Source organism: Zalophus californianus, chromosome 2 (assembly GCF_009762305.2).
Source record: "Zalophus californianus isolate mZalCal1 chromosome 2, mZalCal1.pri.v2, whole genome shotgun sequence".
In the NCBI taxonomy this organism is placed as follows: Eukaryota; Metazoa; Chordata; class Mammalia; order Carnivora; family Otariidae; genus Zalophus; species Zalophus californianus.
In genome coordinates, this window is record NC_045596.1 from 188,404,215 (window position 1) to 188,431,832 (window position 27,618).

Here is a 27,618-nt window from a genome sequence, read left to right on the forward strand (position 1 = left end):
GGAGTGAATTCTACAAGCCAGTCAACCAGAGAGCGTCCAGAACGGATTGTCCCTGACACCAGCCCATCTAACAGAGCCCTCCGGAGTTCACTTGGAGAGACTGCAAGAAACAAAATCTACACATTTATCGTCAGCAAATGAATTCTTGCTTTAAAAATTTTAGTTTTCTTCTAATTTAGAACAGAATCATGCATTTTCCTTAAACCTCCCATTTTTTTTTTATAAGCTGCAGAACTAGTTTATTTCCCACCTGAGTTGTACCTGTGAGTCATGCTAACACATTATGCTTTATGGCAAGACTTCTACTTTACTACTGTGCTGAGTCAGTGATTTAAAACGGAAAAATACTCGAATTTTGACACCCACGTTGTGATTCTTTCAGCACAAGGAGAATATCCCTCTGAAGTGATTGATAATTAGCTTAAAAGTTCTTTCTCCATCTTTCTCCACTTCGTCCTTACCTAAGTTCCCTTTTCCATATTCAGTGACTCTATTTATTCTTGAAAGAAATGCTGAGTGACAGTGTCTTTTTTAATTTTTTTATTGTTATGTTAATCACCATACATTACATCATTAGTTTTTGATGTAGTGTTCCATGATTCATTGTTTGTTCATAACACCCAGTGCTCCGTGCAGAACGTGCCCTCCTCAATACTCATCACCAGGCTGACCCATCCCCCCACCCCCTCCCCTCTAGAACCCTCAGTTTGTTTTTCAGAGTCCATCATCTCTCATGGTTCGTCTCCCCCTCTGACATACTCCCCTTTTCTTCCTTGAGTGACAGTGTCTTAGTAGGAAAGACCTGTCAGGTGTCTCCACGTAGACGGTGGGCCCGGGTCTGGCTGCAAAGCACTTGAACCTGTGTCAGCATCTGGCCCCACAGACTTCCGCCCGCCCCTTCCTGAGGCCACTGGGCCAAGTCACCTTCCCTAGCAATTTCCTTACCGCTCTCCCTGGTGAGTACTCTACTTTTCTTCTTTTTAAAAAATTATTAGAGCTTTAAAAAAATGTTTATTGAGATATAATTGACATATAACATTGCACAGGTTTTAAAGTGCCGATTTGACAAATTTATATACGGGAATGATTACCACCGTCGTGTCAGCCAACACTTCCATCATTGCCATACAATTACCGTTTCTCTCTCTCTCTTTCTAAGATTTTATTTACTTGAGAGAGAGAGAGAGCCAGAGAGCACAAGCAGGGGGAAGGGCAGAGGGAGAAGCAGACTCCCCAGTAAGCAGGGAGCCGGATGCAGGTCTCAATCCCAGGACCCCGGGATCATGACCTGGGCCTAAGGCAGACGCTTAACTGACTGAGCCACCCAGGCGCCCCTATCACTTCTTTTTTTGTAGTGAGAACAATTAAGGTCTAGTCTCTTATTAGCAGTTTTGAAGTATAGAATGCAGTATGGTTGACTATAATCACTGTGCCGTGTGTTAGATTTCCAAAACGCATTCATTTTCTGGTTGCAAGTTTGCACCCTTTAACAGCATCTCCCCATTTCCCCCAGCCCCTGGTAACCACCGCTCTACTCTGTTTCTACCAGTTTGGCATTTTTTAATTTTTTTAAATTTTATTTTTATTTATTTATTTGACAGAGACATAGTGAGAGAGGGAACACAAGCAGGGGGAGTGGGAGAGAGAGAAGCAGACTCCCCACTGAGCAGGGAGCCCAATGTGGGGCTCGATCCCAGGACCCTGGGATCATGACCTGAGCCGAAGGCAGGCACTTAACGACTGAGCCACCCAGGTGCCCCTGGCTTTTTTTAGACTCCATATGTAAGTAATATCATACACTATTTGTTTTTCTCTGTCTGGCTTATCTCACTAAGCATAATGTCCTCAATATCCGTTCATGTTGTCACAATGGCAAGATAGGATCTCTCTCTTTCTCATGGCTGAATAATATTCATATATATATATATATATATATGCACCCCCCCCACACACCATCTTCTTTATCCACTTACCCATTGACAGACGTTTATGTTGTTTCCATATCCTGGCTATTGTGAATAATGCTCCAATAGACATGGGAGGACAGGTACCCGATCCTTGACATCCTATTTGAATTTCCTTTGGATACACCCCCAGAAGTGGGATTGCTGGATCTTATGGTAGTTTAATTTTTTAATTTCTGAGGAACTTTTGTACTGTTTCCTACAGCGGCTCCGCCAATGGACATTCTCACCCACAGTGCACAGGCTTCCCTTTCCCACACCCTTGATGACTCTTATCTCTTGTCTCCTGGATGAAAGCCAGGCTCATGGGGGAGAGGTGATAGCTCCGTGTTGTTTTAACTTGCATTTCCCTGATAAGGAGTGATCTTGAGCACTTTTCATGTACCTGCTGGCCATCTGGGTGTCTCTTTGGAGTACTACACTTTTTGGATCTTCCTTCATTAACTCGACAGAACTTGGTAGCTGCAAGGATTTCTAATTTCTATCAGGAAGAGGCAATTTGTTGGCACTTAGGGGAAAGATCCTGGTGAACCTTCATTAGCTGAAACCGTGGAGCCCTGCCGTAGACAGCCTAAGTGAGACCACCAGAGTGAGAACTGCATTTCCCACCTCCCTGCTGGTGTTCCTCTCTCCTGTTCTCCGCTCTTCTGTTCCACAGACACGGAGTCCACATGCTGTCGTGAAATCCCAAGGTGGCCGCTTCCTGGCCCCAACCTCTTCCCCAGTGGCCCTCTCGATCATATCCAAGTTCCATGTCCCCTGCCCCCATGAAAATTCATGTTCAGGCCTCTGATTAAATGCCTCTCTTCAGGGGCGCCTGGGTGGCTCAGTCGGTTAAGCGTCTGCCTTCAGCTCAGGTCACGATCCCAGGGTCCTGGGATCGAGCCCCATGTCTGGCTTTCTGCTCAGTGGGGAGCCGGCTTCTCCCTCTCCCTCAGCTTCTCCCCCTGCTTGTGCTCTCTCTCTCTCTCTCAATCTAATAAATGAATAAAAACTTAAAAAAAAAAAAAAACACAATAGGTCAAATAAACCTAGCCGTGGACTAGGCCCCTGGGTCATGAGTTTGTGCCCCCAGCAAAGTATGGCCATCATGTGTGTTTGTGCCTTGCACAGGGGCCTCGAGTATAGACTAAAATCCGTGTCACACACGTCTCGCCAAGCTGCATGCCCAGGCAGGGGACCGCCTCATTGGGAAGAAAGCAAACCCTTCTCTGCTTGATCTGCCTAAAGGAAGAGTGCCCTTTCCTAATTTGCATGAAGTGCCCCTTTGTCCCAGTAGGGAACATGCAACCGAGATGAACAGCATCATGGTAAAGCTGCCGCAGGGCCTCCCTGTGCGGGACCTTCGGCAGTAGAACCCAAGAGTCACACGTTGGTGACCATCTATGTGATGGTACCCAGTCTCTGCTCGTGGTGTTATTTTCTGGGGTTCTGAGCATAGCTTGGTTTACATCCGTGCAACTTTTACGTTGAAAGTTACATGGAAGTACTTTTACAGTAAATCTTATGAAGGGGAAAAAAAACAGGGTTTTATGAGATAGGTTGACCTTGGGGGACCCACTCTAGTTTGGTGACAGCCAGTGGGGAAACTGCATTCCTGGAAGAGAGAACCAGGTACATTTAGGCAGCCCTTGGATCACCCAACCCACCCTTGCTCTGGGAAGGCAGCTTCCTCGGTAGGTTAGCCTGGGGCTGGTAAATGCATCTGCATTTTCAATTATCATTGGCAGGTACTAATGGTTGGCTCAAAGACCACATTTCTCTCCTCAGCCTCTCGCCTTACAGATAGATAGTTTTAAGTCATCGGTCGTTTTTCGCCCCAAACAACCATAAGGGCTAAAAATTTCAGACCACCCATTCTCCCACGGTGACATATGTTGCCATATTGGTGACTCTGTAGCAATTTTTTTCTAGCCTTCTAGTTCTTCTCTAACATCATACAGGAAAGTATCATCAATGAATGTAATTGGTGGGGCCCCTGTGTAGCTCAGGTCATGATCCTAGGCTCCTGGGATCAAGCCCTGCCTCAGACTCCCTGCTCAGCGGGGCTTTGCTTCTTCCTCCCTCTCTGTGCTCTCTCTCTCTCAAGTAAATAAAACCTTTTTTTAAAAAAATGAATTTAATTGGTCTGAAATATTTTTCTTTTTTTTTTTTTTAAAGATTTTATTTATTTGTCAGAGACAGAGACGCAGAGAGAGAGAGACCCCAAGCAGGGGGAGCGGCAGGCAGAGGAAGGAGCCGACTCCCTTCTGAGCAAGGAGCCTGATGCAGAACTCAGTCCCAGGACCCCAGGATCATGACCTGACCCAAAAGGCAGTTTAACCAACTGAGCCACCCAGGCATTCCAGTCTGAACTATTTCTATAAAAATTTCAGGAGAAATACCCTTTATTTTGCTAAAATTTGCTAAAATTCTTTCTTCTTATATATTTCTACATGCTAATTAATGTCCTTTCAGATTTTATCATTTTTCTCAAATGTCCTTTAAAGCAAAACCAAACCAATCCAAAACAAAAAAAACAAACCAAAACAAAAACCTTTTTTTCTCTTCCAGGATCCAGTCTAGAATTACACTTGCACTTTGTTATCATGTCTCTTTGCTCTTTAATCTGGAACACTTCCGTAGTCTTTTTTTTTTTCCTTGCGAGACCTTGACATTTTTTATAACAGTATGGCCCAGAGATTTGTATGATGTCTCTCAACCTGGGGTTGTCCAGAGTTTCCTCATGATTAGCCTCGGGTCACGTGTTTTGGCAAGAATGTCTCAGGAGTAATATTGTGGCCTCAGTGTGTCCCGTCAGGAGGCACATGTTAGCTACTCTCCTTGTGCCTTGTGACGTCAACTATGAACACTGGGCAAAGGTAGTGTCTGCCAGGTTTCTCCACTGTGAAGTTATGACTTTTTTTACCTTTATAATTCATAAATATTTTGTAAGGAGATACTTTGATATTGTGCAAGTGGTTTGTCCCATATCCAGGTTTTACCCGGAGATCCTATTGCTGATTCTTGCTTGAAATAACTGACTGTGGAGAAGTCCCAGTGGTGATGTTCTAATTCTATCACGCCTTCTGCATTTCTGTGTTGGCATTCTAACGGCCCGGCATTCTCCTGCACACATTAACTTACATCAGCACCAACTCATTTCCATACTGGATTTATTCTGTAATCCATTTTATCGTTATTTATTGTACTACTCAATTACTCTCAGATTTGCCCAGGGAACACCCCACCAAACTGGCACCTATCTCCTTTTGACAGGTCCCCATTATTCTCCAGCAATTCTTCATTTTCTGGCACAGCGATATTCACGAGGTTATTTCTTAATGAGTTCTTGGACAAAATCCCAAAATGTGGCCCAGTGAAAGCAGTTCTGTAGAGAGCCAAGCTGCTATGATCCAAAAACGCTATTGATGGTCTTGCTTGATTCCAGGCTAAAACTCAAAGAACCCAGAGGAACAGGCACTCCACCAGCCATCTCCTATAAATACTGCTTCTTCTAAACTGACTTTTGATAAGATTCGGACATCAGACAATCCAAGATTTTGTTTTCTGGCAAAGGTCAGCAGCACTGTCCAATATAACTTTCTGCAATGATGGAAATGTTCCATATCTGCATTATCCAAGAAGGTAGCCACTAGCCACGTGTGGCTTTTGAGCACTTGAAATGTGGCTAGTGTGACCGAGAAACTAAATTCTTCATTTAAATCTGTTCATTGTGTATGTCCACAATAACCAAACTATGGGAAGAGCCCAGATGTCCATCGACAGATGAATGGATAAAGAAGATATCGTGTGTATATATATATATATATATATATATATATATACACACACAATGGGATACAACTCAACCATCCAAAAAATGAAATCTTGCCATTTGCAATGACGTGAATGGAACTAGAGGGTATTATGCTAAGCAAAATAAGTCAGAGAGACAATTATCATATGATCTCCACTCATATGTGGAATTTAAGAAACAAAACAGAGGATCATAGGGGAAGAGAGGAAAAAATAAAACAAGACAAAATCAGAGGAGAGACAAACCGTAAGAGTCTCTTAAGCATAGGGAAAAAACAGGGTTGGTGGGGGGATGGGGTAACTGGGTGATGGACATTAAGGAGGGCACGTGATGGAATGAGCACTGAGTATTATTTAAGACTGATGAATCACTGACCTCTACCTCTGAAACTAATAATACACTGTATGTTAATTAATTGAATTTAAATAAAAAATAAAATAAAATACGTATAGAAAATAAATAAAAAGCAAAATAAAAAATAAATCTTTTAAAATAAAAAAATAAATCAGTTCATTATAATTTTAATTTATATAAACACATGTGGCTAGTGGCTGCCATATTGGACACAAGTCTAGAGGGAAGGTTTCCTATGGCATTGATAGAGGATGGATTTAAATATACTAGAGGAGAGGGGCGCCTGGGTGGCTCAGTCGGTTAAGCATCTGCCTTCGGCTCAGGTCAGGATCCTGGAGTCCTGGGATCCAGCCCCATGTTGTGCTCCCTGCTCAGCGGGGAGTCTGCTTTGCCCTCTCCCTCTGCTCCTCTCCTCCCCCCACCCTTTGCTCATGCTTGCGCTCTCTCTGTGTCTCTCTCTCAAATACATAAATAAAATCTTTAAACTATATATATATACACAAACACACGCATACACATAAATATACACATATATATACTAGAGGAGAATGATAAGACACAGCAGTAAATGATTAAACAATTAAAGAATTTTCTGGAGGTATTGAACTCAGAACTCGAGAACAGTTGTATTTCTGCATTATTTAAATTGTAGATTGCAAAATCACAATGCTCTACTGAGGCAACTCCTGATTTGTGACAAATCATCAAAGCATCAGCCTATGGGATATTTGTCCCCGTGTTCTTTCGTATAGAGACCCTGCATCCACATCATCAAAAAGTTATTTCAAAACAGTAGTATCTGGGGGGCGGGGGGGTAGCGATGGAAGGAGGGAGGTAAAAAAAAAAAGTCTTATTTTCTGTTTCCTCAACAGTCTTAATTTTCCTTAAGTATGCTTTATTTATGAATTGGTTATATACTTGGTGGAAAGACAAACAGGGTTGCCTGACCCTGAAGACTTCGGTTGCCTGGCAACAATCTGATGAGCCCAGAGCCTCCTCTCCCAGCAGGAGGGGCTGTGCCCAAAGGCAACTTCCTGCAAGGCCAACAGGTGCTAGCGACAGCTGACACCCTGTACAGCTTCCATCCAACCTCAGACTGCCCGATGCCCAAGCAGACATCGTGTCCCAGTTGGCAAGGCCACTGTCATGCTTACTCTTTAAAAAGGGAAAGCAGCTGAGTGGGGGTGGGGGGCTGAGTCCTTTTGGAGTCTGGATCCACATTAGTCCCAGCGGCCTCGCCCCGTGTCCACCCACACGGTGCTGAGGTCGGACACCGGGCATCTCTTCAACCTCTGCTTTTCTGTGCTGGGCTGCCCTGACTCTCACCATTGTTTGCTCAAGCCCTTCGAAGGACACAGTTTTAATAAAAACAATCTAGATTTTCTCCCAGATAGCTGACATCAAGGAAAATCATCCATGAGAACTCAGTGTATTTATCATAAAGAAAAGAATCACTTTTGAGATCACTGTGGATTACATGGTAAGAAGATTTCATTGTTAATTTCCTGATTTTGACGGTGCTCGTTTTGCTTAGGTAGGAGAACGTCCTCATTTGTAGGAATTACAAACTGAAGAGCTCAGGGATGATGGAGCATTCTATCAGCAATTTACTCTCAAATGGTTCAGGACAGTTTCTTCTATTCTTGAAACGTTTCCATATGTTTGAAATTATTTCAAAATCAACAACAAAAGAAGTACGTCAAATAAGAGGGCAATGGACTCCCTTCTCTGGAGATAACACGCTCCCTGGTGACACGCCTACAGGAGACGTGTTTGTGTCCCCCCCCCCAAGTGTTTGTTTCCCACTCTTTCTTCCCAATAGAACCCTGACTGTGTTTATCTAGCCCAGGCTCCTTTGCGGCGGGGCACTCCGTTCTGGGCAATGAGATGGAAGCTGACGGTTTGTGGGAAAGCTTTTACTTTCTTGATACAAGCAAGTGACACCTCCAACTGTTACCCTTACCTTTCTTCCAGCCTGAGAGGTAGAAATGAGGTTGGTAGAGTAGCCTTCATCTTGTGATGATGAGGCAATAAGAATGAAAGCCAACACTCCAGGGTGACAGAGGAGAACTGTGGGTCCCTCCCGATGGCCACACCGAAAGGCCCCACCAGCTCTGGACCACCCGCCTCTGTGTGCTTGCCATGTGAGAACTGTAAGCCCCTTTCTGTTTCAGCCCCTGTGGCCAAGTTTCTAGTTATTTGCAGCTGAGGCATTCCTATGCATTTATATATGTATTTATACACATGCAGGTTTTAAAAAGATAAATGGATCATAGTATGCATATTGTTTTGCATATTGCTTTTTTAAATTTTTTATTTAATAATATGTCTTAAGGATCTTTCCATGTCAGTTCTGGTAAACACAGTATTTCAGAGTATGAAGAAATCACAACTGATCCACTCCCCTATTGATCGTTTCTAATTATTAGCCCTTGCAGGTGATATTGCCTGGTATAATCTCATAGTGTATCTTCCCGCATGTGTCAATATTTCTGTAAGAGAGCCCTAGAAGAGGAATTGCTGTACTGTGTGCGGGGCGGGGGGGGGGGGCGCATTTTGTTAGATGCTGACAAATTGCTATCCCAAGACTGTACCTTCAAAGTCCTTCCAATAGAGTTCAGAACCCATTCACCCACGCACTTACATAAGCAGAATAGTGTCAGCTTTTAAATGAGTAATTTTAAATGTGTCTGCATTTGCCAGACTCCTAGTGAATTTGAGCACCTCTTCATGTAGTTCAAGGCCATTTGTATTTCTTTTGACTATTAGTATCCTTTTGCACATATTTTTACTTAATTTGTATCTTCTTCCTGTTGATATGCAGGAGGTGGTTTTTTTTTTAAGATTTTATTTATTTATTTATTTGAGAGAGAGCACAAGCAGCGGGGAGGGGCAGAGGGAAAAGCAGGCTCCTCTCTGAGCAGGGAGCCAGATGCGGGGCTCGATCCAAGGACCCTCCCCCCCGCCCCCCCGACCCCCGACCCTGACCTGAGCCAAAGGCAGATGCTTAACCAACCGAGCCACCAAGCACCCCTGTGCAGGAGGTTTTTATGTGTTAAGGGGCAGACAGTCAGGACAATCTACAGCCTTTCTATCCTGCAGTCTTTAAGCTGATGTCTGCATTTGTTACCGTGGATCCTAAGCTTAGAGTTTCTCTGGGGCTCCCTTCGGAGAACAGCTTCCTTGCCAACAGTCCTCTCATGCACCTGGGTTGAGTGGTGTATCTCTGCCTTCTTCCTAAATCTGATGCCCTTTGCTTTCAATATTCCAGAACCCCTCCCCCCCAAACATTCTGATTCTTTTCCAGCCCAGTTATAGATTTATTCTTTTAAGAAATATATTATGTATCATTTCAATTGGATTTTAGGAGAGAGGGAGGGGAGATAAAGACAAGTAGTAACTGTGTCCTCTGCAGAGGAAGCTCGTTCTGCATTTCCCACAGGTCTCTGGGGTCATTGTCAAGAGTAAGCTCTCAAGTCGAGGAGTAAAAGAATAGAATGTCCTCCACCCGCCACCAAAGGAAAGTAGTTCAAATACCAAGAAGAGCTAATGAAAATTTGTGGATTTTTCAGAAAAGAGGGAAGATAAAAGTCATTTATTCCTGAAGGCTAGAGCTCCTGTATGTTTAAGTGGCTAATAATAGACTAATAAGTTATTAAAGAAATGTCTTCCCCAGTCGTTTTTAATTAAATGCAAACATCCCTGGGCTGCTGATAGAGGATTCACTACTTAAATTTACAAATGATGTTGAATTTGACATCGGGATTAGAATATCAAAAATTAAAACTAAGGCACATGACTGAAAGCCAGGTGTTCAGGAAATGACTTGAGGAGAATTTACACCATGGAATCTTCATATCTGCGTCTGAATTTATTTGAATATATAAATGCACTATTTTTTTTTCCAAAAGGAGATCTTTCTGATACCTCTGAAAGTAATTAGAAACAGCAGCTTCCCCTAGAAATGTGTTCCAAAGCCCTGGAAGAGGAGACGGGAACCCCGATGGGGCTATGATGCCAAAGTCCCTAAAAGACTAAGGTAAGTCAGCACTGCTGGGTGGTGGTCAGGACAAGGGATGCAGGTCCAAGGGCAGAGCATATCAGAGCAGGGGACAGAGAGACATGCAAGAGTAACCTGTATGTCCCGCAGGCTCAGCCCACACGGGGATCGAGAAGCATTGCAGGCCCCACTCATCTTGGCCGGGGGGCAGGAGAAACAGAAGCAGAAGCAGTCGTGAGGAGCAGGGTGGGGGAGCTACCAGAAGACTGTGTGCAAGCGCCTGCAGTAGGAAACTGAGGCCACCCCACCCTCACTGCATTCCTCAGGCTCTCCGGGAAAGCCGAACCACCGGCATGTGCAGAAATGGATACAAAGAGATTTACTTCAGGACTTGATTCACCCTATTGTGGAGAATCAAGGATAGGCCAGCAGTCTGGAGACCCAGAGTAGAGTTGATGTTGCAGCTCCAGTCCAGAGGTAGGCAGACTGCTGGCAGAATTCTTTCTTCTTTAGGGGATCTCAGTCTGTTTACTCTTAAAGCCTTCAACTGATTGGACGAGGCCCACCACACTGTGGAGATAATTAATGTGCTTTACTCAAAATCTGCTGAGTTAAATGTTTTTTGTTTTGTTTTGTTTTTAAGTAGGCTCCACACCCAGCGTGGAGCCTGATGTGAGCTCCCAAGACCCTAGAATCAAGACCCGAGTTGAGATCAAGAGTCAGACACTTAACCAACTGAACCACTCAGGAGCCCCTACTGAGTTAAATGTTAATGTCATCTAAAAAATACCTTCACAGTGACATCTAGACCAGTGTTTGAATATCTGAATACCGTGGCCCAGCGAAGTTGACACATAAAACCAACCATCATATCCAGCTTTCTCCTGAGTTCTTCCTCAGCTGGTCGGGAGACCCGGGATGATGAGGAGGGCTGGGTTTCCTGTGGTTCCAAAGGCAGTGAAGAAATGCCATTTGGTTTTGGTCATCATTGCCTGGGTCTGAGGAAAACCTGCATTAGAATAAGCATTGGGAATCCATCATGTTGTGAAAAAATTAACATTATTACCTCATTCCATATGCCCAGTAGGGTAGTCTACACTCAGATGTTGTTCAGATTCCTGACAAATCCCTCCGTCACCCTCAAGCCTCAGTTCCCACTCTTCCAGAAGAGAGAGGGGCCATTCTTTATTTTGTTGTGGTTGTTCTTATTACAAGAAGAAAAGAGGGGCGCCTGGCTGGCTCAGTTGGTTAAGCATCTGACTCTTGATTTCAGCTCAGGTCATGTTCTCAGGCTCGTGAGATCCAGCCTCACATTGGGCTCCACACTCAGCGTGGAGTCTGCTTGAGATTCTCTCTCACCCTCTCCTTCTGCCCCTTCCCCTGCACTCTCTCTCTCTCTCTCAAATAAATAAATCTTTTTTTAAAAAGAAGAAAAGAAAATATCAAAGCTTTCTATTTTTCCTTTTCCGGAGGAGAGAGCAAAGATTCATCTCTCCACCAACCTCTGAGCTTTACATGTCTTCTGAATGAAAATACGTGCCTCTGGGGAAGAAAAAAATGCATTTGTGAGCTTAAACGTGTGTAATAGAGAGCGTCCCAGCAGAAAAGTAATTATATATCATGGAGAGGCTGGTTGAAGGGAAGGTGTAATGTTTGCCAGAGCACTGTCCTAGCTTTCAAGGGGAATTGGGCCATTATAATAAGTAAAGAAACCAGAATTGGGCCATTATAATAAGTAAAGAAACCACTGGATCATTAATCAGGTACATCTGGATTCTAATTCTGGTTCTGCCACTGACTGATCATGTGACCTCAGGCAAATTGCTTCAGAGTTCTTCCCCTCAGTTTTCCAAATCCTTGAGATGGAGTTAATAATACATGCCTATTGTGCTTATTAATTTTGATAATATATATAAATGTGCAAAGTGCCATGTAAATGCAAATAACTATCGTTTCTTTGGATGGAGACAGTTGTTCTATGAATAAAATAACATTGCAATTGGGAAACTAAGGTTTATGTCACCTACCTGGTCATTTTTTATCTTTAATTAATAGGTAGTGGAAACTCTAAGTAAAACTTGCTAAGCCTCTGGAAAGAGATAGCGTTTGGAGCCATTTGGCTATAAATTTTATGAACTATGGAAATGTTGATTTAAATTTTTATTTTTCCTTCAAACTTGGAACCAGAAAGAACAGTAGTGATGTTGAGGGGCTGGAGTTACATGGCAGATATATAATCTATCCAGCATCTCTCCCTGTTGGGAACTTTCCTTCCATTCCGAGTGTGTGGACTCCACCCGAGTGTGAGGCTGTCAATCACGTGGACCCTCTTTCTCCTGTGCAGGCGGGTGTGTGGCCCAGGCTGGCCAATCAGAATGCCCACCTTCCTCGACCCAGTGACTCGTCCAGGGGAGGTCATGTGACCTAACCTGACTCCTGAGCGCTTCTACGGCGTTGATATAAATGCTGAGGAAGACAGGTCCTCTCTCTTCTTTGGGACTGTGAGCATATTGTCATTGGCTTCTTAGCAAATGAGTTGTGCCATGAGTGGAACAGTGTCCCCTCTACCCCCAAATTCATGTCCACCCGGAACGTCAGAATGCAACCTTAATTGGAAGTAGGGTCTTTGCAGGTACAACTGGTTAAAAATCTTGAGATGAAATCCCCCCGGAACAACACATCTATGTGCCAGGGAGCATCAAGGATCGCCAGCAACCACCAGAAGCGAGGAGACGCCGGGGATGGTTTCTCCCTCAGAGCCTCCAGAAGACACCAACCCTGCTGACACCTGATTTTCGACTTCTGGACTTCAGAACTGTGAGAGAATAGATTTCTCTCCTTCAAAGCCCCCTCGTTGGTGGTAGTTTATGATGGCAGTCCTAGGAAACGAATACAGAGTGTTCTGCAGAATTCAAGAAGTTGAACAAACACTGTGGGCCTCAGGAAAGGTGGGAACTAAGGAAGCCCCAGGGACTTGGCTGCAAGTGTGTGGACCTTCAACGTCATGCTCCTCTGTGTCCTGCAGCCTCATCTCTGGCAGTCTCCGTGTCTCTCAGTTGAAATAAAGTGAGAGAAAAACAATCTGGCCAGTTGATGCCAGATGCCTTCCATTGGTCAAATCACTATGGCTTAGGAGAAAGCCAGGCACTGTGTGGACCCACCCCTTGTGGAAAGGGGAAAGTTCTCACAAAAGGGCGGTCTCAGGGAGCCTGGATATTCCAAATCTCATCTACTGCGCTTCGGTCAAGTAGCAGGTCATTGAGATAGACTCGTGGCTTCTAATTCCGTCTGATCATCATAATCCCCTAGGAAACTTATAAAATTGTAGATTGCTGGGTCCCACCCCAAATTTACATGATGGGAATCTCAACAAGTATGGCCTGGGACTTTTTTTCCCCAAAAAAGTCATTAGGTGATTATGGTGATGAGCCAGTAGGAATAGTGGGGCCATGCTAAATAAAGTTGTTGGAGAAGATTTGTCATAGGTGTGATTTGAACTGGTCTTGGAGCAGGCATACAACTTTGTTGGCACGAAAGAGTGAATTCCAAGCAGATTTTTAAAGATTCTATGAGTCCTCATAGATTAAACTGCAGTGTGCACCCAGAAATAGCTGCAAAGGAAAGATAAATGGGTGAGTAAGTTGGCTTTGCAACCTGACTTTGCCATATGGATTTGTCATTGAATTTATTGTATGCTGTCATTTCATGATCGGTTTAGTGAATCAACCCCTTTCATCCATGTTTCAGTGAAAATTGTGTAATATCCCTGGGAGGAATCTGGGCACGTGCACCCTTGAATTCAAAGGTCTTAATGCAATACAGTGAACGCCACCCTGTAGTACCTGGATTTGAATCAACATTTTATAACAGAAATAACTGACATTCTGCCATAATTTTTAAAAAATATCTTAGTCAAAAATCACTCCTCACCAAAAGATATTTTGGCTTCATTCTCATCAAGAGCAGTGGTTTGAAACTTATCTGATAGTTGTAACTGAAATCTTGGATGTACTTTTTCTAAATATTTGCATTCCAGAGGGTGGCGTTCTCTAAATGTCACTCGTGCACTTGCATAAACACACACACACACACACACACACACATGCGTGCGCGCGGAGAGGCAACACTCCCCAAGGTCCCCATTTAGAATAAAGGACACTGCTAACCAAACTCACCGCTGTCTAACACTTACTAACACTATGTGCTGTGGACAATACAGCATTGATGCTTTTACAAAATAGGTAGCCTTGAATGCCCTTTGGAATTTAACCTGTAGGTAACAGAGGACTTAGAATCTGATCTTACCATAGTGTGAGCCTGGGAGTGAATAGCGGTTGAACACTTTCAGATTGCTTCCTGGGCATCAGCTACTGTTCTAAGTGCTTTTGTTAATTCATTTAAACCTCACAACGAATCCATGAGCTAGGTTCTATTATGATTATCCCCACAAAACAAATGAACAAAGTGGAGTACATAGAGATTACTTAATGCATCCAAGTCACATAGCTCACAAATCATGGTGCCTGGGTTCAACCCAGGCAGTCTGGCTCTAAAGATGTGGTGTCATAAGAAATATATTTGGCCTTTGTCCCTGGTTCCTGGCACAGAGCTCCTAAAACCCTTGGAATTTCCGGAGTGATAGGGATGTCTTTTGTTACTTGTCATGAACCTCTTTTGACCACATCTGAGTTTATGCTAATGAGGCGACTTGGGAGAGAGCCCCTACAGAGCCTCAGGTGGGGCCGATCACCAGAAAGAACAAGTAGATAGAAAGTTGGAACTTTGGGTCCCATCCACCCACCTCTCTAGGAAGGGAAGTGTGGCTAGAGACTAAGCTCTATAAAAACTCTTAAATAACAAGGTTTGTTATGCTTCCTGGTTGGTGCTTGGAGGGTGGTGGCCCAGAGGCGGCCCAGAGACTCTGGGCCCCCAACCCCCATACCTTGCCTTCTGCATGTCTTTCGTCTACTGTTCTGAGTTATATCCTTTATAATAAAGCAGTAGACCTAAGTGAAGTGTTTTTCTGAGTTCTGTGAACTGTTATAACAAATTGTTGAACCCAAAAAGGGAGTCACAGGAACCCCTGGTTTATAGTGGTTGGTCAGAAGTGTGGGTAGCCGGGAGCTATGACTGGCAACTAAGGTGAGAGCAGTCTTGTGGGACTGAATCCTTAAATCTGTGAATCTGGTACTAACTCCAGGTAGTTAGTGTCCAGCTTGAATTGAATTTTTGGATTCCCGGTTGGTGTCTAGAGAATGGGTTGTTGGTGCTCTCAGCTTCTCTTACCCTCTCCCAGCGGTCATGGTTGAGCCTGGGAAAATGGCCGACATCTCCCAAGGAAGAGATAAAGAAGAAGAGAAGTTAGTTAACTACAGAACTCTGAAGAATCTTCATAGTTGGGACTAAACAGAGGGCGAAGGAGACAGAGAAAAGGTCAAAGAGATTGGAGAACTCTGCACCACAGGGTCAGAGAAACAACAGGAACAACACACGGCAGGGGCCAGATGCCTCCGAGACTTCAAGAAGAAGAAGCTCCATGGAAACTTTTTACTGGACTTCAGGGATATTAGTGACTTTCAGAAGTACAAATCTGAGGAGAACCAGAGTCAAGATCCACAGTGCAGAGGATTCAGGTGTGACCAGCCGTGGCGGAATAGAGATGGCAATGATGGGAAGACTTGTCTTTCAGATGGTTTGCTGTGGAAAAGAATGAGAAAGGGGTATAGTGTTAAAAGGTAGAATAGGGACCGCAGTAAAGTATCCTCCAAACTGAGAAGGCACTTTGAGACCAAAAGACAGAGCAGGACCTTCGTCCACAGATTTTACAGAGTGAGGGGATGAGCAGAGGTCACTGTGGTGAGGACAAAGGGTCTAATATTTAACAGACCTCATGGCGCCGTGTGTGCCCCGCAGTGGTGGGCGTAGAGAAGATGTTATCTCTATTCGTTATGTAAACAACTTTGGGAAAGATCAGAACAGGCCTTCCCACATTCCTGTCAGGGCATGCATTAACCCCCAAGGGGCGCGCAACATACTGTAGCCCTGAGGGGGGTCACCTCGCAGACAGGATCAAGATGGCAGGCCAAAGATGGAGTCAGCACTCCTACAGGTTGGAAATAATAAGTTATCAGCAAAGTATAAGGCCTTTGTTTGTATGTTTGCTCATAGGGAAACAAAGACATGGTAGGTGCTCAGGTAACTTGCACGCAAATGAAAATAATAGCCCACATTTATTTTGTGTTTTCTATACACCAGGCACTATGCTAAGCACTTTATTTATATGAACTCATTTATTATTTCCAACAATCCTATTTGAAGTAGTGTTAACGCTTATCATCATCTCAGTACGCTGTGGGGAAACTGAGGCAAATAAAGTTTAAGTCCCTTGCCCAAAACTGGGCTCTTAAGCTGCTCACTACTGCCCATAATGATGGGCTTGAAGATCAGATGGAGACAAGACTTTTAGAGGGCCTGAGCTTTAAAACTAAGTCCAGTAAATGGCATTAATATTCATTAATGATTTTCTGTATTATCCAGGGAATGGGTATAACCATGAGAGGTATTAGGAACAAAGCCTTGAAGATTTAGAAGATAAAAGAGCATGATACAAACAACTCTCTTCCTCACCACTGTTTCCTCGGCAGCCAGCACCACGTGCCTAATGGGAATTCCAGTGATATTTGTTGAAGAATAAATAACTCCAAGCCACAAATTAAGATGATCAAATTGGCAATATTGATTGCTCCCAACAAAATTTTTAGTTATGTTGAAAAGGAAGAAGTAGTGGGAGAAAAAAGTAGCTATTTTTAAAAAGTACATTACGCAAACAATGAATCATGGAACACTACATCAAAAACTAATGATGTAATGTATGGTGACTAACATAACATAATAAAATTAAATTAAATTAAAAAAAAACAATAGTTTCTACCTTAACAGAGCCAACTATCTATTTTTACAACCCATTTGCCTTTATTTTCTTTTGAGGAAAATATGGGACAAATAAAAACAATTATTAGGAAAGGAAAAAAAAAGTACATTCTGTAACTTCTTGTTAACCTTTTCACATGAAGATTGCTTCTTTTTAAAAATCTAACTCTAAGGGGGCCGCCTGGGTGGCTCAGTCGTTAAGCATCTGCTTTCGGCTCAGGTCATGGTCCCAGGGTCCTGGGATCGAGCCCCGCATCGGGCGCCCTGCTCGGTGGGAAGCCTGCTTCTCCCTCTCCCACTCCCCCTGCTTGTGTTCCCTCTCTCACTGTGTCTCTCTCTGTCAAAGAAATAAATAAAATCTTTAAAAAAATAAAAATAAAAAATAAAATAAAATCGAAATCTAAGGGATATTCCTTACCATCCCTGTCTTTGTCTGTCCGGATGGCTATAAAAAAAAAATCCTGTAGGCTGAGGGGCTTATAGACGACAGAAATTTACTTTCTCATAGTTCTGGAGGCTGCAAGTCCAAGATCATGGTTCCAGCCAATCTGGGTATCTGGTGAGGATCTGCTGTGTCTTCACCTGGTGGAAGGGGTGAGGGGTCTCTCTCGGGCCTCTTTTATAAAGGCGCTAATCCCATCATGAGAACAGAGGTCACCTGCCCGCATGACCTGACCACTCTCAAAGGCCCACCTCTGCGTATCAACACCTTGGGGGTTTGGATTCAAACATATGGATGTGAGGGGAGGGCACATTCAGACCAAATCCATTTCTGTTCCTTTCCTCTCCATAAGAGTTCTTAGGTTTTGTGTGTGTGTATATGGGGTGTGTGTGTGTGTGTGTGTGTGTGTGTGTGTGTGTGTGTGTGTTATTTTTTTTATGTTATTTTTTTTTAATGATTTATGTTGCTGAAACAGCAGAGGGAGCTAAACTGAACAAACTTGAGATTGATGCTATTGTCCAATGCTTCCGAGGCACAAAATACATGAAAACCAATCATGTTAGTTTTCCATTCTACCAGAAACAGGAGCAGGGGAGTCGCAGTAGTTAAAACAAGATGCTGGAGCTGAAGCATCGCTTTTGTGTGTTGAGAGAGCCTAACTCATGCAACAGCGCCTTCTGGAAGAGACTGTGGGAACAGCACTCCGACTCTTCCTACTAAATCCCATCCTGGGGGAGACAAAGGGGCTGGAGGGCTCTGTGCATGTACACCACCTCCAACATTTGCAGGCCACCTCGGAAGTGGTCGGGTGAGGAAGGGAGTTCCAGACCACCTGGATCTCCTTTCACTACAACATAGACTCCATTTATGGGTAATGTAATTCCTGATATATTGGGGGTTAAATCTACCTTTCTATTTGTCCCATCTGTTTCATATTTTTTTGCGATGGTTCATTTTATGTCAGTTGGCTGGGCCATGGGGTACCCAGATATTGGGTCAAACATTATTCTGGGTGTTTCGGCAAGGGTGTTTCTCGATGACAGTAACATATTAATTGATAGAATAAAGCAGATTGCCCCCACAATGTGGGTGGGCCTTGTCCAATCACTTGAAGGTCTGGATAGAACAAAAAGATCAACCTTCTCCCGAGTAAGAGAATTATCCAGCAAACTGCCTTCAGACCTCACCTGCACCATAAGCCTTCCTGGAATTTCCTTAAAAACTGATACAATCAACATTTCAGAACTTAAAGAAATAAACTTCAGTTATTTGGGAAAGTACATGCACTATCTCATTCCCTGATTATAATGCTGAATGTAACAACAAGTTGTTACTATCTGCTTATTATTAGACTTACTGGTCCACTTATTAATTCAAAACCTTCTCTCATTCCAAAAGAAACATAGCCAGAGTCACACAGGAAATATTTGGGGAGTAGAGGTCATTGCCTCAATTTTTTGATTGTCCATTTACTGATCCAGGCACTAAGTTAAAGACGGTGCATGAGGCTTTTTTTCCCTACTGTATCTGAGAGTTCTCCGCGCACTTTTTTCTTTCTTTCTTTTTTTTTAAGTAGGCTCCAAGCCCAGCGTGAAGCCCAGTGCGGGGCCTAAACTCACGACCTTGAGATCAAGACCTGAGTTGAGATCAAGAGTCAGATGCTTAACCGATTGAGCCACCCAGGTGCCCCTCTGCATTCTTCATTAGTGCCATACCTGCTAATACAGAAGGGGCCAGTGCATTGCACTTATTAATATGCTGAAAATATTTGCTCCCGACATCTGTCATTTTGCATAACCATGAATACAAACCACAGACACCATCTGGGATGTCAGAGCAAAGGGGAATGTGCCTGTTTGAAATTCTCAACCAATTTAATTTCACAGTTTTTAGAAGTCTTGTTTTTCTTCCTTGATAATCATAGGGAAAATAATTAACAATTATCCTCTGAGTGATAAAATTACTACAAATTAAGAAGCTGTTATGACTATAATTTACAAATAATTACGTGACAGGAAGGAGCATGAACAGTGCAGAACTAATGAAACAAAATTAATTAAAGCTGCTGAGAGATCATTTTGCTTTTTTATTGATTCGTTTTGGTCCCTTAAAGACAGACTGCTGTCCCCAAGATGCTTTATGGCACTGAGAACTACGATTCCAAAAGACACCCGAAGATCTTGCTCACAGATGCGTGTGGCAAGTGTGTTGAGCTGCGTTGCCAGAGGCACAGGGCTTGAGGTCTCATCGGAAGCTTCCGGAAAGCAGAACGGTCTTAATGCAAAATGTTAAAACCATTGACATGAACATGAACGAGGGGCGAATATGATGATGTCTAAAGCAGTGCTTCTTTACGGGGGCGGGTGACCTCAGAAAGACAACAAAGTGGGACCTCTGAAAATGATTTCAGGTCTCAAGGAGACACCCACATCCCAAAAAACGATTCTAGACACAGACCTTACACCCTTCGCAAAAAATTCAAAATGGAGCAAGACCTACATGTAAAACGTACAACTATAAACTTCTAGAACATCCTATGAGAGAAAACCTAGAGGACCATGGGTGACTCTGAATAATTACGAATAAAGCTGCATACACATCCGAGTGCAGATCTGTGGGTGGACGGAAGTCTTCAGGTCCTTGGAGTACATCCCAAGGAACATGATTGCTGGATCCTGGGGTAAAAGGATGTTCGGCTTTGTGAGAAGCTGCCAAAGTGTCTCCAGAGTGGCTGCACCATTTTGCCCCAGGACCAGCGGTGACTGAGAAGTCCTGGTGCCCCACGTCCCTGCTGGCTTCTGGTCTTGCCAGCGATCTGGGCTGTCACCGTTCTGATGGGCCAGCGCCGGGATCTCAGCGCTGTTTTATTTTGTGTCTCCCTGATGAGGCAGGTGCCCTGATGAGGGGTACCTTTTCCTTATTCACCATCTGTAGGTCTTCCGTGAAGTGTTCAGATCTTTTGCCCATTTTCCCCTCTTTTATATTTTTTTAAAGATTGTCTATTTATTTATTAGAGAGAGAGAGAGAGAACAAGCAGGGGGGTGGGGAGAGGGGGAGGGAGAAGCAGGCTCCCCGCAGATCAGGGGGCCCAATGCGGGGCTCCATCCCAGGACCCTGGGATCATGACCTGAGCTGAAGGCAGACGCTTAACCCACTGAGCCACCCAGGCGTCCCTGCCCATTTTCCCCTCTTTTACAAAGATACTTTATTTTTTAGGCAGTTTCAGCTTCACAGGATGTACGCAGCCTCTCAGATTGGCCTCTTTCACTTAGTAAATATGCATTCAAGTTTCCTCAATGTCTTTTCATGGCTTAATGGCTCATTTATTTTCAGTGCTGAGTAACATTGCATTGTCTGACGTAATTTTATGTAATATGCCAAATCTTGACATAACGTAAGATTTTTCTCACTTGCTTTTCTGTATATCCTCTGATTGGGTCATCAGAAATTATACTTGTAGCAATTTTATTTTCAATCGGTATTAATCGAAAAAGCAGCATCAGGCGCTCTTGGCAAATGCAAGATCACACATAGTTTTTGGTAATTTTTAATTTTGAGAGCTCTTAAGAGCATTTACAGTCTGTAAACAATGTTGGGATAACTTTCCGATAAATTATTTTGACATACAAAGTTTAGCACATCTAGAGATGATTCTCATGGAATATTTTTTCTAAAAAAGACTTAATTCTTCATACAAATCTATTTTGTATAAATCTGAATTCAGTTTTAAATATTAAATTTACACACTGGCATTTAAAGGTTTTCTCTGGCATTTCCTCTAACTTGTGGAGGTGTTTGAAATTGGCTTCATGATTTTTATACAACCGAAAACACTTGTTTATGCACTCAATAATTGTATCTCCAATTACAAGGAAAATTTAATTTAAAAATTTTCTTCCTCATTAATAATTCGTTCTTTTGAAGCTTCTTATGAAAGTAGTGTTCTTTTCAGTTGAAAGCAATGACCTTTAAATTTAATTTCCAAGCCTGCAGATATTTGCTCTGCTTTGCAGTGTTCCAGCAGTTTTATAAATGGGAGATCCGAAACTCTTTGAGAATTCTAGTAACTTCCTGATAGGCTTTATTGCAATTCCCATGTTTATGCTTTTCTTTGGTAGTAATTTACTGACATACTTTACTGCCCAAGCACCCGCAGTTCCTGTCCTGGTGCTCAGGCTGGAGAGTTAATATTTGTGCACCCACTGCAAGGAGGGGCTTGAGACAGGGGGCCTGGCCCGACCCCCACACGGAGACACTCTTCTCCTGTGACTGCAGCTGCTACTAGTATTATCAATCAAGGCACAGGGCCTGGCCCCCTGGAGCACCCCCCACAGCGCCCTGACTGTCCCCAAGGCACACATGTGTGTGTACCTGGCCATCACATCAAAGCTCAGCACCTGGGCCCTGGCATATTTCTGCTGCTCACATGCGTACTCCGTTGTCCCATAGGACTTCACTTACGAGACACGAATTCACAAATAAAATGATGAAGAATTTCAAGATGGAGACAGCAGAGCGTGAAACCACCCATGCTACATGAAAGAAACCAGTCACGAAAGACCACTCGTCATGTGATTTCACTCCTATGAAACCAAGTCACAAGCTCGGGAAGCCGGCCCGGGCTTTCACTTGCCCTTGCCCGTGTCCCAGTGGGGTGCCACGTCCCATCAGCAGCACCCAAGGACCACTGGGGATGGTGCAGGCATCCTTGGCCCAGTGTACCTCGGCTCTACCTCTCACCCTGGTTGTTGCTTAGAAGATAAGGGTGCGACAACATTCAAAGAGATCACATTCTAACGGTGCAGGGATTGCAGTCTAAAGAATGAAGACAAGACATAGTTGGATGATGTGTTGTTCTGTGTTTAAGTCATAACATTCCAAATAGAAAAGCTTACCTGACCAGAAAAGAAATTATTGTTCACATTTTTCCTGCATACTTTGTGGAAGACTTGCAGTTGCGGCCATGGTCAAGGAAGCATGGTACCAACCTTTGAGTCCCTGGAAGCCAGTGTTTGTGGGCAGCCAGGTGAATGATACAGCGTCGTGAATAACAATGCAACCAGCATTAAATAAATGACGTAGGGAATTGCAGAGACAAGATCTATGTTGTTTCAATACACACACAAGGTCTGACGAGCCATGGCTTTGCACGTGTAGGCAGCGCTGCTACCTGTTCTCATGATGGGAGAAGTCAGTGTAGTCAGGAACGGGGCATCTACGATAAAGAACACAAAGAGATGATTCGTGGGCATGAACAAAAAGAGACGGTGCTTGAACACCAAGAAGAATCTTTACATGCACTGATTGGACGATGAACACATGCTTCCATATCTCCTCCCTAACCATTATTCTAATTTTTTATTAACAAATCACTGTACCTGAGGTGGGTCCCTCAATTTTTAAAGACATTCTTTCAATCAAATTGTTTATATAGACAAGGGACTTGCAAAAAAATATTTGCCCAGAACTCATACATAGTAGGGGTAACACTGACCTCCCATGAGACTAGAAGCTTCTAGAGAACAGGAATTGTGTCTGCGTTGTTTACTCTGTATCCCTAGTACCACATGGATTTGAACCGACCGTCCTCTACATATCATCATCTAGTGACATTCATGGGTCTCTCTCAAGGATGGGTTGTACAGAAATTGTTCCGTTGAAAACTGTTGCCATAATCAGGACTTAGAAATGATTTTGTAAAACAGAGAACGCTCTACTGGTGTTCGGCATGAGCCAAATTGGACTCACGGAGCTCTTCTCAGATCCCGTTAATGGTTTATAGAACGCCTGCCAGATTTCAGGCACTCTTCCATACATTACTTCAGTCCGCCGTGCTGACGATCATCACACCATCTGCATTTACAGGGGAGTAAACAGACATGACAGCTTGGTGTCACCATGTCATTAGCAGAGCAAGCATAGAAAGAGAATGCTTGAGTTTCCAGGGCATGCGTTGCCTGGGTCTGAGGGAGCGCTGCGCTGCCCCCACCCTTGCTTCCGTCTCCTAGGCTATTATATTTTATTCATAAGTCCCTCAAATTGGTCCAGGCAGTCTCTCACCACATTGCTTTCATGCAGCAGCCGATGCCATCCACCTGGGGATCAGAATGGTGGCTATTCCGTTGCTCCCGTTGCCACGACAGCCAGTAGGCTAAGTACTAATCTTCAGGCAATGAAATAACATCATTTGTGAAAATGATTACTGGCAGGTAAGCTACGCGACCCTGCAAAAATTGGTTGATGTTATGTTTGCAAATGAGCCCCAAAGTGTCCTTTATAGACAGTGAGTCATTGCTTCTGGAAGAGCCCAATTCAGACCCTGCGTCTCTCTGCAGCCTGAGACTCCATGCACATCTCCCCTTTTCAGCCTCAGAGCTGAGTCTAGAGAGTGGATTTCTTTTTGGATAGTCTGGAAGTTCCTGGCCACTTAGAACACCCTTGTTGAAGCACCACCAGGTAAAAATTGCCCAGACCTAGCTGAAGAATCACAAACAGGCTTGTCAACCCCATGGCAGTGCTCTGTAGGACATGCTCATCCAGGGTATAAAGTCAGACCAGAGACTGTTGGAAATGTGGTGCCAAACGTCAGACAAAAGGCTCTCTACTAATCCAGAAAGGTCTGAATAAAACACTACCCATTCTATAATTCATCCTCTGTGTCATAATTCATAGCCAGTCTTCCAGGTAAATTACACTTTAACTAGAATTTAGAAATTCTTGCAGAACACGGGTAGAAAACAACCAAGATAAATTCCCATGGTTATAAAGGACACACGACTTTTTCTTATATAAATGTCTTGTATTGAGTGTCCACCAGCTGGTGAATTGATAAATACAATGTGTCTATTCACACAATGGAATGGTATCCATTTGGCAATAAAAATGAATGAAATACTGATTCCTGCTACGAGGTGGATGAACCTTGAAAACATTATACTCAGTGAAAGAAGTCAGTCATAAAAGATCACATATTGTATGATTTCATTTCTGTGAAATGTTCAGAAGGGCAAATTTATATCGACAGGTCACCGGGGGCTTGAGTGGGGGAGTGGGGATCGGGTGGCGGGGAATGGGGAGCAACATCTAATGAGTACAAGCTTCCTTTTAGAAAGGACGAGAACATTCCAAAATCAGATTATGGTGATGGTTGCTCAACCTGGTTAATGTATGAAAAAAACGTTGAATCGTAGACTTTAAATGGATGGATTGTATGATAAGTGAGTCATATTAAGAGAGACAGAAAAGTTTTTCATATTTGGGTTTTAAAGCATTCATGGCTTATTATAGATTATAATTTAACTCTAAAAATTAGAAGACTCTCACTTCAGAACTGGGTCATTTAGATCAATAACTTTAGGTTAAGACCGTGCTCACAATACTGAACGCAACAATTAAAAAGGGCAAGGTTAAAAATAGCCTGCTTTTCATGCTCCTTTAATAACTTACTACTGCTCTTCCCTGACGAGTTGTCAAATTCTGAAGTGAGGCTCTGAGGGAAGCTGTTAGAGCACCAGGGAAAGGTGAAGCTTGGGTGGTGGGCCATGTGCCTGAAAACAAGCTTAGAAATCTAGCTGAAAGCTGGCGGATCCACAAGATTTATGGCCCATGTGAAAATATGCTAACTCAACTGTAAATTGATACAACACCAAATTGACGCCATCTTCTTACATAACACGGTCTAAACTGCCAGGCACAAACTTTTGGGAGAATTAATTGCAGCGTGTTAAATTTAAATGGAGTCTCCAGTGACTCGACAGAGGCCTGTCAGAGGCTGTACAAAATGGTCTCGCACCAGCTTGCAGGAGAGATGGAAGAGGTTCTCCAACACATGCTTTCAGCCAGAACAAGGGAAGAGATTTGAACAAATTAGCTCATGCAGTCCGTAAGAACGTGGTGGGAATTTGGGGCCTTAAATTTAACTTCATTTAAGCCTTTAGGCCATGTACAAAGCATTACAGGCCTTTAGTTATGAAAGCACGATGGGGCTTTTAAATCTTTTGAGCGTAATCTTAAAAGGTCACAAATTAAGTATTCCTAGTGGGGCATGTGAATGGCTCAGTTGTTTGAGTCTCCGACTCTTGATTTTGGCTTAGGTCATGATCTCAGGGTCGTGAGATCCAGCACTGTGTCGGGCTCCACACTCAGCGGGGAGTCTGCCTGAGATTCTCCCTCTCTCCCTCTCCCCCTGCCCCTCCCCTCTCCTGCTTGCTCGCTCTCTCTAAAATAAATAAATAAATCTTTTTTTTTTTTTTTTTAAGAATATTGCTAGTGAGTGAAGCGGAGTGGGAGGTACGGGCTTCCAGCTATGGAATGAGTAAGTCATGGGGGTAAAAGGTACAGCACAGGGAATGTAGTCGATGGTGTTGCAATAACACTGTAAAAAAAAAAAAAGGCTATTGCTAGTGAATGTCTTTCTCAATAGCTCTAGTTTTTTTCTTGTGTTTCTCTCATGGAAATTGCAGCATTTGAAATTCCTTCTTGAAGTAGCTGGAGCTCCAACCATCTTTCAGGAATCGCCATTGTCCAAGCAGCGTTTGACTCCTGATGCAAGGTCAGTAGGGCATGAGCCCCCTATGTGATGAGCCCTTCAAGATTAGTGAAGAGCCAACATCCTCCCGTCTTTTTTGTTTGTTTGTTTTGGTTCACTTTTGGGAGGACTTTTGTTCTCTCTTTAGAATGACTTTATACCTCATCCTGCTACCCCGCTTCCCTCATGACACTCAGGAGTCATAGGAACACGAGGAACGCTGCCTAAATCAGAAAGGGCCTGCATGGAACCTTCTGTCTGTTTATTTTTCCCTCTGAATCAGCTGGTGTTTTGAATAATGACCAAAGGTCTATTTTTATCCAAGCAACACTTCTGCATTTTGAATTCATGACATAGGTCTTAGGATTTGATATTCTGTATTTCAAATTCTCACCTTCTGTAGTTTAAAATGCTCACGGTCGTATGTTAACCATCACCGGATGGAGTCATTTAGTGGGATAGTCTCCCTTCTTTAGATACTACCTCTGACTAGAAATTCAAGAGATCTGTTCTTCACGGATGTGTGTTCCTTCCACCCTGACTTGATTATATTTTAAGGAGTGTTTTCAGGCCCAGGTAACACTGGGTCTCCAAGATTCAAGGACCCTAGGCTTCTCTGCGTCTCTCTGTTTCCTCCTGTTCACAGCCTCTCCTTCTTGTCCTTTGACTCTTTTTTTTTTTAAACTGGTCATAAAATTAAAAGTATAACTCATTATTCTATGCCCTAGGAGATTTTATGTTCTCTATTCTTAATTCAGGAAATGGGTTGATCTAACACCATTTATTCCAAACCTTGACTCATTAAACAAACTTCTAATCTAATTTGATAATTGTGGTGGATCCAATCATACCAGGTACATTAGTAGACTCATTAGTAGATTCATTTTTCCTTGTTAGTTAATAAATGGGCTGTCTAATTTTAATTAGAATTTAAGAAATGGATAAAGAAGCTGAGAAGGACAACAACGAGATAAAAAGACCAGATGACTAAAAAAATCAATTCTGACTTGGACATTCTCTAATTCCTTAAGATTCTACAGAGGAGGTGAGTGGAATGTTTCATGTTCTTAAAGCAACTCTTATTCAAAAAGCTGGGTTTTTTAATAATAATTAAAATATATTTCATAGTCCGTGTAATTCACCCATTTAAAGTACATGATTTAGTGGTTTTTCATATAGGCACAGAGTTGTGCAACCATCACTAAATAATTTTTGAAAATTTCACCATCCCCAAAGAAACCCCTTATACATTAGCCATCATTCCCCATTCCCTAACCCCTAGGACCCCCCACTCCCAGCTCCAGACACCAATCGACTTGGTGTCTCAATGGATTTGATTATTCTGGACATTTCACTTAAATGGAATAATTAATATGTGATCCTTTGTGGACGACTTCTTTCACTGAGCATGTTTTCAAGGTTGCATTCATGTTGCAGCATGTGTCAGTACTTTATTTCTTTTTATTCCTGAATCATATTCCACTGTATGGACATACCACATTTTGTTAATCTATTCGTCAATTGACAGACATTGGGGTGTTAAAACTTTTTGGCTCTTATTATTATGCTGCTATGAACATTTGTGTACAAGTTTTTGTGTGA

The 27,618-nt window shown here is 43.1% G+C and overlaps 1 long non-coding RNA gene across 3 annotated transcripts; it reads left to right on the plus strand.

Moving 5' to 3' along the window:
• The first annotated feature begins 693 nt into the window (after positions 1-693).
• On the plus strand, positions 694-27,062 carry LOC113925102. Of its 3 annotated transcripts, none has more exons than XR_003520915.1 (5): positions 694-956; positions 10,029-10,156; positions 10,268-10,594; positions 25,952-26,040; positions 26,944-27,062. It is a non-coding gene; the product is annotated as an uncharacterized LOC113925102 (long non-coding RNA). The 3 variants fall into 3 exon arrangements; XR_003520913.1 differs by lacking the exon at positions 10,268-10,594 and adding an exon at positions 23,568-23,698; XR_003520914.1 differs by lacking the exons at positions 694-956; positions 10,268-10,594 and adding exons at positions 8,039-8,270; positions 23,568-23,698.
• Positions 27,063-27,618: the final 556 nt, after the last annotated feature.